This window comes from Peromyscus californicus, unplaced genomic scaffold, assembly GCF_007827085.1.
Source record: "Peromyscus californicus insignis strain IS unplaced genomic scaffold, ASM782708v3 Scaffold_15__1_contigs__length_86483966, whole genome shotgun sequence".
NCBI classification, from domain to species: domain Eukaryota; kingdom Metazoa; phylum Chordata; class Mammalia; order Rodentia; family Cricetidae; genus Peromyscus; species Peromyscus californicus.
The window spans coordinates 75,524,550-75,538,634 of NW_026294447.1; the positions used below are offsets into that span (position 1 = coordinate 75,524,550).

At 48.9% G+C, this 14,085-nt stretch overlaps 1 long non-coding RNA gene across 2 annotated transcripts; it reads right to left on the minus strand.

Moving 5' to 3' along the window:
* Positions 1-5,153: 5,153 nt before the first annotated feature.
* On the minus strand, positions 5,154-7,560 carry LOC128111166 (uncharacterized). Of its 2 annotated transcripts, none has more exons than XR_008218509.1 (3): positions 7,461-7,560; positions 6,734-6,807; positions 5,154-6,635 (listed from the first exon to the last, which is right to left on the minus strand). It is a non-coding gene; the product is annotated as an uncharacterized LOC128111166 (long non-coding RNA). The 2 variants fall into 2 exon arrangements; XR_008218510.1 differs by having other exon boundaries at positions 7,398-7,504.
* Between the last annotated feature and the right edge of the window lie 6,525 nt (positions 7,561-14,085).

The following is a 14,085-nucleotide window of genomic DNA, read 5'->3' on the forward strand; positions in this document are numbered from 1 at the left end:
AGTGGGTCGCACGGAGAACGCATGAAGGAAAGCAGAAGTGATGAATGGGAGGGGCTAAGAGGGAGGTCTTCGGGTATCTGAGGAGTGGTTATATGGGAGGGCTTTGTTTGTGAAGGGCACAAAGAAAGCAGAAAGACCAGTGGGTGTCAATCAAAAGGAGGCTGACTGGAGCATGCTCTGTGGACAGTAGAACAGCAGTGATGTGTAACTCAGGTTGTCTGAGAGGTATTAGAGACAAGTGCTGTTAGAGAGGAAACAGTATCATCATGTGAACAGGAGGGCCATGGGCCCAAAGAATCTCTGTGGACTCTACATATGAAATACATGAGAAAGGCCTGCTTTCTGTACCCTCTTTCATACTCCTGCTCACCAGCTGTCAAGAGGGGGTCATGGACCACACCCAAGAATTTGTCTTCAACACTTGGGTCATCTGGCACTCAGAGTAGGGCATATTTCTTCAAGGGACTTTTGGGAATCTTTGAAAATGCAAATTTCTCCAGCATAGAGGAAGATCCTGGTCTTGGGGCACAGGCAAACCTGGGTGTGAAGTTCCTCTTAGCCAGTTTTGACTGCAACCCCAACAGGTCTCTTGCATCAAGGGTCATCAACTCCTAGGAGAGTCTGAGGGGCTTCTGTCCCAGGGAGCTTACTGTGCTGATCTGTTTCCTGTGCTGTGATATGTGAATAGTGATGACTGCCACGCAGCATGTGGTGAGGAATGTGTGGATTAATATGTGGGAATCCTCGAGCCAAGCCATAATCAACACTCATTCATGGAGCTCAAAGTGATAGCCATAGATGCAAAATCTTGGGTACCAGATACCTACATGGGCTTTTGTGTAAAATATATGTTCTTCCTTCCTTTAAGGTTACTGTTCTATGAATAATCCTCTTATACACTGTAAAGATTTGTCACTCAGATTGGTTTAATAAAATGCTGATTGGCCAGTAGCCAGGCAGGAAGTATAGGTAGGGCGACCAAACTAAGAATGCTGGGAAGAGGAAGGGTGGAGTCAGGAGTCACCAGCCAGATACAGAGGAAGCAAGATGAAAATGCATTACTGAGAAAAGGTACCAAGCCATGTGACTAAACATAGATAAGAATTATGGGTTAAATTTAAGTGTAAGGGCTAGTTAGTAATAAGCCTGAGCTACCAGCCAAGCATTTATAATTAATATAAGCCTCTGTGTGGTGATTTGGGAAGCAGCTATCAGGCATTTAGGAGTTGCTGGTGGGACTGCTTACATTGCTGAACACCAGGCCTACAGGGTAGTTCCTTCTGAATGGATGCTCTGCTTTGATAGCCCCCAACAATGGTTGTGCCACCCATACACTAATACTCTAGAGGAGTGTCTATTGGGCACATTCCATACAGTACAGTGGCAGTGAAGGTGTGTGAATGGAAGGAGGCTGGCTAGAGCTTCCTTCCTGAGGTCCCAAGTCCTGATTTTGTGGAGTTGTCAATGTCTTAAGTTCAGTGAAAAGCCTTCCAGTTTCAGAATTTATTACCAGGCTGCAGTGACTGGCTTCCCCTATCCAATTCCCAAGGCTTCAGCCTCATACAGATAAGCCTGGTGTCTCTTTCCCGTGGACATTCTGTGCCACACAACCGATCTCCATCACAGTGTGCTCCTGTCTTGCTCTCTCTCCCAACCACAGATACAAACACATGCTGGGGGTCTGGGACAAGGCTCTCCTCTGAACCCACCTGAATGTTGGTCTCCATTTTGAGGAAAGAGTAGACGCCCAATAAAAGCTTGCTGTTTAGGCTTTCAACCTTGTCGCAAATCCCTTCGTGATGTCAGGAGCAGGAAGAGTAAACATCAAGTTTAGCATTTACTCAACTGACCAACAACATTGCGCAACTGTGTGTGGTTCACAAACTAAAGCTTCCCACAGGCTCCCCTCATGTGGCCAACACATTGTGTTTTTGTTTTAGCGATTGCAAATATTGTTAAAAACAGGAGATTTTATGGGAAGTTATGGATTTCTGGGCTCTCTTTAAAATCCAACAGAAACTGAGTTATGGCTGTCACCTATGGATGGGATTGTCTTCTTCAGATCACACAGGTCCTGTCTTCACTGCTTTGGGTGCCAGCTAGCTCCCATAGGCATCTGAGCTTGCAGCCCAAGGTTTGTTAGTTTAAAAGCTTCTGACATGAACAGGAATCTCAGGGAACATTGAATTTGGAGACACTTGACTTGCTGGGTTTATTTCCTGACTCACTGTAAGTTATGCTTTTTCCAACTTCCTCCAGCCCAAGAGTCTCTTTCCTGTGCTACAACCAAAGCCTGTTTACTAACAATGCCCACTGTGAGGGCCACGCCCCCTCCTGGTCTTCCCAACAGCTCTTCAAAGTTTCCCTCAGAGCCCTGCCCAGCTTTAGGTGTTCTAAACTAGGCAAGTGGGTCTCAGCGGGGGTTTTATTCTAGGTTATCTCAAAGGCCTCAGTAGTTCCCAGGCATGTCCAGGTTTCCCAGGGCAACTGGCTTACTTCTCCAGAACCTCTTTCCAGGGCAGTGATAGTCTGCTAGGCCCACTGTAGTGATCCTGAGATTGCCCACGCTCTCAGGAGGGAGGTCCTGTTTCCTGCCCTCTGCAGGAGCTGATTTCAAAGCCCTTCGTTCACTCCTCCTTCTCCTGCCCCCTCCCACACTCCTGTCCTCCCCAGCATTCCTTGTTTCTGTTTATATTGCAGAAAACATCTGTGAGAGTCAATGACTGAGATGAAAGATCTTGGCAAAGGGCTCTTTCTCTTTGCTTGGCTTCAAGGGGCCCAGATGAAGACTGCAGCCTCATCAAGCCTTCCCCCACCCCCTGGCCCCGGAGAGGAGAGAACCAGATCTGAAAGGAGACAGACCAGAAGGTGGCCAGGCTAGGCAGGGAGGCTGTTTTTCCAGTAGAACTGGCTGGCCTGGAGGAAAGTAGATCCCCTTACGCCCCAGATGGTTCTGTGGGGGTTTTCCTGCCTGCTCCATCCCCCACTGCTCTCGGTTTCATGGCCTATCCAGCAGTGGGGCCCCTGTCCCTCACACCTTCCCTCTCTCCTGCCTTTCTCCCGAATGGTGAGTTGTGTGTGTGCAGGGAGTGACTGCCTAGGCATTGCATCCTCTCTTCAAAGAGTTGTGTAGTTTTATCCCAGCTAATGACCTCCCTGGTTCTTCGTTTCTCCGCCTGCGAGATGAGGATCATGGAGTTCGGTTCATAGAGTTGTCACGAGGAAGAAGTAGTAAAGACCAAGGCAAGTTCTGCATTAAAATCGGTGCTGCGCGTGTGGCGGTGATGATGGTAGTGGCGGTGATGACGGTAGTGATGGTGATGACGGTAGTGATGGTGATGACGGTAGTGGCGGTGATGACGGTAGTGGCGGTGATGACGGTAGTGGCGGTGATGACGGTAGTGGCGGTGATGACGGTAGTGGCGGTGATGACGGTAGTGACGGTGATGACGGTAGTGGCGGTGATGACGGTAGTGGCGGTGATGACGGTAGTGGCGGTGATGACGGTAGTGGCGGTGATGATGGTAGTGATGGTGATGATGGTAGTGGCGGTGATGACGGTAGTGGCGGTGATGACGGTAGTGGCGGTGATGATGGTAGTGATGGTGATGATGGTAGTGGCGGTGATGACGGTAGTGATGGTGATGACGGTAGTGGCGGTGATGACGGTAGTGATGGTGATGATGGTAGTGGCGGTGATGATGGTAGTGATGGTGATGATGGTAGTGATGGTGATGACGGTAGTGGCGGTGATGACGTGGCGGTGATGATGGTAGTGGCAGTGATGACGGTAGTGGCGGTGATGATAATTGGACGAGGGTGCAGTGAAGGACAGGCCAAGCTCACACACAAACTCTAGGTAGATTTCAAACCCAGAGCTTACCCTCTGGAGGCAGAGCTGAGTTCTTTCCCTTCTTCTTGTCGAAGGACTGTGCCAGGGTGCTGGGTGCTGGGTGATCCTTGTGACCTGGAGATGAAGGAGTGATGGGGGAAACCAAGTTTCCCCATTCTTGGCTCTATGGACACTGGTTTACCTGTTGGCTTTTCTGGAGCTTACCAACTCTTCTGTCTGGCCATATTCATGAATGGAGGCCCTTGTCATCCAGATGAAGCCCCTATGCCATATACCATGATGACAGTCCTGGGGGTACTGGCTGGGGCTGACTTCCTTGGCCTAGATTTTTAATTCAAGCAGCTACCACTTACCTCTGAGAAGGCTGCAGAAACACCTGGAGAGCAAAGCAGGGGATGTGCCTGTCCTTAGTAGCCCAGGGAGTGGCCAGCTGACTTGGCCACACCCTCTCTCCTCTGTCATGGTGTCTGGCACTTCTCAGAAAGACCAGGACCAGGTCTTAGGAGTACATTAGTGCCTGGGACTGTAGGGGAACCGGTTGTCCTTTGGGAAGATAACAAGTAGATTCTCTGCAGGTGGGACGTACATCAGATAATCTTTGACTCAGGCAGAGACGGCACAGGAGCCATAGTTCAGGTAGAAGGCAGCTGGCCACTGAGAAGTGGGGGCCGGAACTTCCTACAGCCACATCACTGTCTGGCATGAGCTGTCAGGATCACCAACTGGATTCAGGAACATCTGTTCACAGAAGATGAATCTGGGGGGGGAGGGGCACAGAAGAGAAGTCCCATGCCTGACTGACAGCCTGTCCTGCAGCTTCTGGGCTTGTATATGAAATCTTCCATGTACCAGAGAGAGGCGATTTCCCCTGAGTATATAGCCTGCTGGCAGGAAAGGCTGGGGAAAGCATAGCATCCTGAGCCCTCAGCCCAACTCTGCAGGGAATGTGCCCGACGGAGGCAGTGCAGGAAGGATGGACCTGGAGTCTCCGGGCTTAGTGCCAGCTGCCCACAGCCCCGACATGCTTAGCATTGTCCGCTGAGGCCCAAGAGATCGAGCCATGTATCCTTGTCACACACACAGTGTGGCAAGCAGAGGTTGCAGAGTCAGGATTTGAACTTGAGTCAGTTGTGGCCTCAGAGTCTCAGGGACCCTTTTCTACTAAGCTGGTTCTGTCCCATCATCAGTTATCACTAGCCACATGTGGCTCTTTAAACCTAACTAAAGGAAATAAAAGGTTAGGTGTTTTTTTTTTTTGTTTTTTTTTTTGTTTTTTTTTTTGTCACACTAACTATATTTCACTGCTTGGTAGCAGCACCTGCAGACTGTGGCTGTCCCGTGGGGCAGTACAGCATGGAACATTCCATCTTCAGAGAAAGTACCATTAGCGTGGTGACTAGAATGTACGGAGGCCTGAACTTGTTTTAACACACTGGCTAAACCTGTTTATTCAGCTGCAAATCCATCTTTCTGCCAAACACCTATAGTCCCACCCCACTTTCTTCAATCCACTCTGAGATTGGGGGTGGGGGTGATTATTTATTCTGTTTTTTTTGTGAATGGGAGCAATGAGAAGAAGGGTAAGTAATTCACTGGGGCTGGGAGCCAGCACCTCAGGCCAGTGTTCTTCGCCTCAAGGTATCTTCCTAGCTGTGTCTGTGAGGATTCAAAGCCCAGCTGGTCCTCTTAGGGCCTGGGGGGCTTCGGCGGGATCTAACTCTCTCTCCCACCCAGGCAGACCCGAAGGTCACCCTGCCGGCCTGCAGCCTCCTTTCAATCACCCAGCTTTCTGAATGGGTGACTGTGAACAAGCTTTGTGCAGGAGCCCAGGAGAAAAGGGCTCTGTGTGGGAGCCAGGAGACTCTCTGAACCCCACATAGAGGCCAGCTCTGTGCAGTACTGCCCAGGCAGGCTGGGCAGGGAGGGGTGGCCAACTCCATCAGCACATCAACCTCCCTGTTCTCATCCTGGGCTCCCAGGGGATGGTCCTCGATCCTTAGGCACCCACGGAGAAAGGGAGAAAAGAGGAACTTGAGAATCTGATATAGGCTTTCTAGTTTGCCAAGGGATGGTGTCCACAGGGTCTGACTCAAATCGCGAAGCCGGCCTGGCAGATAGGTGGGTCCCTTTCAACCATCCACTTCTGCCAGGCTGAGATGAATGAGGGAACACAAAGAAACCTGCCCAGGTTACTCAGTTAGACGGTGATTGGGGAAGGAGCTGCCCGCAGCATGATGGGCAGGTCATAGGAGGCAGAGTGTTCAGATCTGATTTTGCTGTGCCTGAGTCCTCGTGGTGCTAAAAAGGCTTGCCCATTCCTTTGGCTTCTCTCTTTAACTGGAAGGCAGGGACTCTATTTGTGCTAATCTCTAGCACCTGGACTATATTTGGCTTTTGGAAAAAATTCATCAGCTGATTGATAAATGATTGTGGTTGGATGTGGCTAGAATGTAAGAGTTGGTGGTACCACTGGGCCCCTGTCCGTGGTGAGGTAATGACTTGCCTCAGGAAAAAGGAAGAGAGAGAGAGGGGGAGAGAGAGAGAGAGAGAGAGAGAGAGAGAGAGAGAGAGAGAGAGAGAGAGAGAGACTGGGGGAGTCTATGTCTACATCTCCTATCAAGCAGCAGGAGCAGAAAGGAAGAAAACCACTCAAAATTACTGGAGGGATGAGACCCAGGTTCCTCTCTGCACCTCGGCCCTGGTTGTTGGGAGCCCCCTCCGCTCCGTGAGTGGTTTCTGGTGTGGGCTGGAGTGCTCCTGGTAGGCTGAGGTTGGGTGGTAACTGTAAGCAGAGGAAGAACTGCAAGTGAGAGGGGACCTTGTCAGGATGGATGAGATCTGCCCATCTCCCCTCACCCCCTGCCTGCCCTCTTCCCCGACCTGCACAGGTTGGCGATTCATCCGCGGTCCTCACATGCTGTTCCTGCTCTCAGATGACGAAAATGGAGATCGGTCTGAAAGAAAGAAAGAAGGAGCTTTCTTCCCCCTTCCTCGTCTATCTGAGCCCCTTTCCCTCCCCCACCACCATGTGTTCCCCAAACCTGGGACTGTTCCAAGTCCTAAATGTGTTGGAAAGTGTATCCCTGAGCAGCTGTGAACCTGCTCAGGCTGCAGTGGCCCGGGGTGAATGAGAAACCGAGAGATAGGCTGCTAACAATGCAGCCCCTGTTCTTGCCTGGAGAGCGAGAGTACCATCAACATCACACACACACACACACACACACACACACACACACACACACAGGCACACACACATAGACACACACACACACAGAGACACACAGGCACACACACACAGACACACAGGCACACACACACACAGAGACACACAGGCACACAGGGACACACAGGCACACACACACAGGCACGCACACACACAGGCACACACACACACACAGACACACAGACACACAGGCACACAGGCACACACAGGCACACACACATACAGATACACACACACAGAGACACACACACACACACACACACACACACACACACACACACACACACGCACACTACTTGCCTCCTGATGCCATCTACCCACCTTGCCCACCCCAAGAGCCCAGGTATTTTCTAGTAAGCCTAAGGTAATCATTGACTGGCCCACCTGGCCAGCCTCTGTCTGTAGCTTCTTCCCTGACCTCCTCGCCGCCTTTCACTTTAACTTAGCTGAGAAGGCTGGGAGGGAGCTGAGAGGGAGGGCTGAGGGCTTGCTTGCAGCCAAATGGAGTAGCTTTGTCTCCTGACTTCCCACTGAGCTTGGGGACCCTGAAAGACAGTTGGATGCACAGCCAAGAGGGCTTTGCTGGAGCCTGAGAAGGTTTGGGAAAGCCTATTTGCAGGAAGCAGACATCCTGGAAAAAAAAAACCTTGCAGGCAAGTTTTGAAGCAGGCCTGGCTGCAGGGTTGGCAGCCGCTCAAGGCCGCGGCGGAGTCAGGGGGCCTTTCCATCAGGCCTGATTACAACCACACACGAGCTTTGCCAACTTCAGGCCTTGCATGCCAAGTCCCCACGAGGGTCTGAACCACCCACCAAAACAGCCGTATCCACTCCTACCACATCCTCCTAGGCCAGGAGCCGGGGCTTTCTTTTGTCACAAGTGGGTACATGGAGGCTCAGAGCTCCCTGACTGTTGGGGGCCGGCAATAACAAGACTAGTAGCCTGGTTCTTTAAGTTCTTTGTGCGTGGGTTCTGCCAACCTGGTGCACTCCACGAGTCTGATCATAAAGCAAGCCGAGCACAAATACTCCCTAATAGACTCTGCTGCAGAGTCTGGTCTTCCTAGATAAGGTGGGCACAACCCAGACTCTAGAACGAGACCTTTGTGTCAAGGCTAACCACGGAGAGTCTCTCAATTCTGAGGCCCTGGGGTCTCTTGCAGCTTTACCCTGTCCCCTTCCTCACTTTCCCTGGACCCGAGTTCTGTGATTTCTGTTTCCAAGCCAGCCTTCAAATACTGTCTCCTTCTCCCTCAGTTCAAGCACATATGGCCTCTTTCTAAATTATCCCTTCATATTCCCCCTTGGTCCACGGATCAAAATGCGCATGTTCTTCACATTCCTCCGCTTTAAAGTGTCCCTTCCCCTCAGGACCACATAAGCGCCCTATTCAAACAAGGCAGACCCTAGTTCATCCTCTGTTGTATCAGCTACTCCACGTTGAGCAGCTGATCCATTCTTTGACACCCTAGTGCCTTTGTTCACTCTGTTCCTTCTTCCACTTGGAATATTCTTCCTCCAGCATCATCGCTGTGTGGAAGACATGTCTCCATCCTTCAGAACGTGACTCAAATGCCTTGGACTCCAGAGCTGCCTGCCACCTTGCCTCTGTTATTTACTCCACCGGGCTAGTAGCTCTCAATTCGTGACTTTGCCTTCAGGGGACATCTGACCATATGTGTAGATACTTTTGGTCAATACAGCTCGAGTGTATATTCTTGGCCTCTAGGGAGTAGAGGCCATGGGTGCTGCTGAACTTACAAAATGCATGGGGCAATCTCTCCCCAAAGTATGTGACCCCAGATGTAAATTATTGAGTGTAAGCCCTGGAATAGGTCCCTTGGATTCCTGTTGGTACCTTTTAATCTTCAAAGTTTGGCCTAAAGAGATGTCCAATAAGTACTGGTATAACAAGCAACGGATTGGTCTGCCTTGGTAGTTATGTATTTTCTCATTGCAGGAGTGGTTCTCTTTGAGACCATCAAATTAGGTCTTGAGTTGACTATTATGCACAAGCACATTGAAAACAATGGAATAAAATATGCCCATGAATCGAATGCTTTGCTTTTAGCGTAGAAAAAGACCAATGTATCATTAGAGTATACCTCAAGTTGGGTGTGAACACACATCACTTCTTTTTAAAGTGGGGCCTTTGATAAAGTTTCAGGGAAATTGCTCCCATACACTCATGCCGCAGGAATCAAACCCTCATTAGCTGAGAGGGAGCAAACTCTACATCCTACAAGGTACGTGGCCAACTTGGAGGCTGTACAGAGAGAATCATGAAAATGATTAAACTCTGGACACCTCCTCTGATGAAGAAAGGCAAAAGGAATTGATATTACTTAACCCAAAGGAAGTGATGTTTCCAGTGTGCTCCAACCACTGTCATCCAGGAACCGGCTGTCAAGTGGAGAGAGCTTTTAGCCACTCTGGCACTGAGGACTCAAGAGGCAGAAATAGACAAGGGGGCCCACTGGCTTCTGGACCAAGTAAGTATGTGTAGGGTTGAGCACACATCAGGAAAGTTGATTGGCAGGGGTCCTATTTCCCTATCCTGCTGCCTGTACTATTAGAGGGCTGGGGATGGGGCGGTGAGGCTTTGGATCTTGACTCTAGAACTTACCTTTGAACTGGAAAGGCAGGAAAGACTAACAATTCTGGGAGGTGGGGGTGCGGGGGGGGGAGTATCAGAGAGGGATAAAAAGGTGAGGCAGAGGAGAGAGGAAAGCCAGAGCAAAGAGGCAGCTGGAGCCACATCAGGAAAATGTCGAGGCTGGCTGACGAGCCAGCATCTGGAAAACAGACTGGGGGCTAAATTTAGACTGTCATGACTTGCAATAATTTGTGTGAGCAGGGAAAGAGGAAAATGTGAAGTTGGCGTTGTCGTTTTGGGGGAGGGAATGAGTTATAAGAAAGGAATGGCTGGAGGGGGCAGGCTGTACATGAGGCCTTGGCCCCTGGCCTCTAGGAGAGGGTTGTCTGAGCAGGGCAGCCTGTCAGGAGTGAGGGATGGTGTTTACTGAGCCTAATCCAGCTCATGCCTCGGCCTCAGACGTGCCCTGTGCTCTCCACCAAGAATGTGGGGGTGCGTTCTTGGGCATGCCAGGCAGCTTGTCTCCCACAGCACCCAGATGCTTCCGGGATGGTGCGGGGTGCTCTCTGGTGGGGAAGAGGTCCCGGCAGGGCTCTGGATGTGGGGCTTACGTGAACAGCACTCTGTAAATTCTAGGAATGTGTATACATTGCAGAGGCCTTTCTCCAGCTGGATTATAAATAGAGGATTAGTTCAAAGGCAGGCAGCCTTTTAAAGTGACTGTGGCAAGCAAAGTCTGCAAACCAAATACAGTAAAACCTTCTTAAGCCCCTGTTCGTTGGCTGATTCCAAATAGCATATAAGTCAAAGTCACCGCATTTTCCTGGCTGACTAGGTGCCTCGCTGTCCTTTAGGAAGTTTCCTAAGGGGTCTGCACAAAGTGTTGGTGAAATCTCAGTTATCTAGATCAGCACACACTGATTTAGATGGCAGAATACCCCAGTCAGCTTAGTTTGTCCTTGTAAGTAACACGCTTTCAAAACGCAATCATTTGGGATCAAAGCTTGTCTTTTAAAATGTCATCTATGTAATAGATTTTAGTGCAGAATATGTTGGGATCTGTTTTGTTTTGAGACAGGGTCTCAGCCCAGGCTGAGAGTGGACTCATAAGCTCCAGCAATCGATCCTGCCTCAACCTCCTAAGTAGATGGGGCTACAGGTATGTGCCACCATATCCAGCTGGGATATTTTTATTTTAATTTAATACTTAAAAATTCTTCTTAGGGTCGTTTTAATAACTCTTAGTCAATATACTATTATTCCAGTCACACCCAAACCTTCAGATATGTGTATTTATGTTCTTTTGGGGATCCATGGGTCTTTTTTATATTAAAAAAATATTTATTTAATTTTAAATTATGTATAAATATGTATGTCTGTGTGAGGGTGTGTTTATGAGAGTGTGGGTACCGGTGGAAGCCAGAAGCATCAGATTCCCTGAAACTAATTACAGGCAGTTGTGACCTATCTGATGTGGGTGCTGGGAACTGAACTTAGGTCCTCTGGAAGAACAGTATAAGCTCTCTCTTTATTTCTTTTTAAAAACCATCTTATCTTTTCTTTTGCAAGCCAGCAGTGAATCTTTACTTTGATGTCAAGGAAAAGGTTGTATCACCTGCCGCAACCTGGTAAACCCATTCTTTTTAGTCTAATACACTTCTTTTGGTCTGTTCTGGATTGAGAAACCATCTACACAAACTTGTTAAACTTCTGTGTGACCGAAAAGGTCCTGACACCTCATGAGCAAGGAACCCAGGCTTCCCTAGTCCACAGGACTCACCCAGTCAGTCCTAAAGGGGCACAGACCATCCAGCCTCCAAGGGCACAGTTGCTTTGGTTGTATGATTTGTTAAGCACCCCAATATGGGCTTAGCTTGGGTACATTTGGCTGCTTAGACAGCTCTTGGCTCCTCTCCAGGCTCTGGTGTGATTTTGGAGAGCGAGGTATGTGGGTACCTGTGCTCTGGGTAGAGGGAACTTTCTTCTGACTTGAAGTCTACACTCATTAAACCTTTGAATTTGAAATCATTGAGGGATTTTTTTTTTCCTCCTAAACTTAATCATGTCAGGTAAAGGTACTGAGTTGGAAATTGGCTCAGAATAAAAGATAGAAACTGGATATTCAAGGTAGGTGAACATAGGCTAAGCCAATGCGGAGAGGCCTAGAGGTGTTTACGTTGTGTTCTGGGGTCCTCCAGTTAGCAATGATCAGATCCAATGCTTTATACAGTCCTCAACCAGCCAGCCTCCCCTCAGCAAAGGCCAGACATTTTTTGATAGAGAAATCAGACTCGTAAGAGGGGAGGGGCTATACTCAGTACCAGTGATTCTCAACCTTCCTAATGCTGCGACCCTTTGATACTGTTCCTCATGTTGTGGTGACGTGCCCAACTATAAAATTATTTTGTTACTACTTCATAATGGTAATTTTGCTACTGTTGTGAATCGTAATGTAAATATCTGATATGCAGGATATCTGAGATTTGACCCACCAAAGGGGTTGAGACCTATGGGTTGAAAACCATTGCTCTTTACTCTCCAAGGCTAAGAAATAAAGAGGTAACTTTAAGAAGCCCCAAAGCCAAGCCCCAGCCCAAGGCAGCTTCATCCGCATGCCTCAGAGAAACAGGAATCTCACAGGATTTCAGAGGTTGTTCTGAGCAGTTCTTACAACGTGTTCCTGTATAAAAAGTTCAGGGTCAGACTTATTTTGTTCTCATACGGTGTCATGTTAAGACACTGGCCTCTTTGCTGAAGGTGTCCATCATGGCCAGTGTGCTCACATACTGACCCAATCTGTTCTTATACCCCACACAGTCATGACCTTGGGCACATGCCTGCCCTCTCCTCTTCTTTGCCCTGATTGGGTCAGGATGCTCGAGGGTGACCCATTCATTGGCTAGCTGGCAATCATTGGTGACTGATGTGCCTTGACACTGAAAAATAAGCTAGGGTAAATGAATCTGCTCTGGGGAATCCAGAATTGAAATGGAAAGAACGTGCCAACGGGCCGCAGACACAGCAACTGGGAAGTCATGCGCAGGGTGGAGTGGGGTCCATCTGGAAGCTGACCTCACAATAAGGTGGCAGCTGGCAGTGAGACATAGTGAATGGAGAGCAGAGTAGAGTTTTAGTGGGGGACCACTTGTGGGAGCCAGAGCTGAGCCCCCCACAGCGTGTCTCCTCCTGTGAACCCCACTTATGCTCATGTGCTTAGCCCCGAATGACTTAAGAGCTGTCCTGAGTGGGTCTCTGTTCTACGGCAACAAAGCAGCCATGTCCTCTAGAAAGCAGTTGCTGTAACCCTCAGAGATCAAGGCTAGACCCATCAGATATGTCCTTCTCTAGCCTAAGGAATTATTTCTTTAACGTTTTCCTCCGAGGACCCTCTGACTGAGGCTTTTAATCTCTATGTTGCTGTTCTCTGAGCTAAAGGTCCAGCGCCTTCCTGTTCCCTTGCGATGCCTGATGCCAGGGTTGCCCCCAGAGACCTCCAGACTGACTGACTTTGGTTCACAGTTTCCTGGTCATCAATCCTAGGACAGGGCTCTGCTTGGTTTTCTAAGGACAGAGCCGCCTGCTGACTGACACACAGACCTGCTTCTTCCATAACCTGATACTCCCCACAGGGGCATCACTGTCAGTAAATGTCAGTGCAGGAAGGGGCTTGGCTGTCAGCTGGCCCAACCCTGTCATTTTAGCAATGAGGAACCTGAGTTCCAGAGAGACTGCATAACTTATTCAAGGTTCGGCAAAGCTGAACAACCTGCTTTTCTCTCTCTCTGAATGCTTTTTTGCTTTTTTTTTTTTTTTTTTTCAAGACAGGGTTTCTCTGTGTAGCTTTGCACCTTTTCCTGGAACTCACTTGGTAGTCCAGGCTGGCCTCGAACTCACAGAGATCCGCCTGGCTCTGCCTCCTGAGTGCTGGGATTAAAGGCAAGCACCGCCACCACCGCCCAGCACTTTTTTGCTATTTTTGAGCTCAATCTCGCTGATTTAAAGTGTTTTTCTGACCTCAGAGGGCATTTTGCATTGTGTGTATTTGAATTCAAACATTTATTTGTGTTTTCCTCTGGCAGATAGAAATGATTGTGAGAGCTCAGAAAGCTGAGGCAGGAAGATTGCTTGAGTCCAGAATTCTTGGGATCAGTCTGGGAAGCACAAGGAGACCTAACCCCTTAAAACAAAAGAGAAGTAATGTGCAGTTATTCCACAGAATTTTGACTGTGAAGCCACAAGTATAGTATTTTGTTATTATCCCAATGTATCCTCATTTTATAGGAGATTAAATGTTATAAGTAAGGTCATAAATAAAAGAAACTAGATTTTGGTCTTCGGTTTTTTGAGACAGGGTCTTACTATGCAGCTTTGGCTGTCCTGGAACTCACTGTGTTGACAAGGCTGGCCTCGAACTCA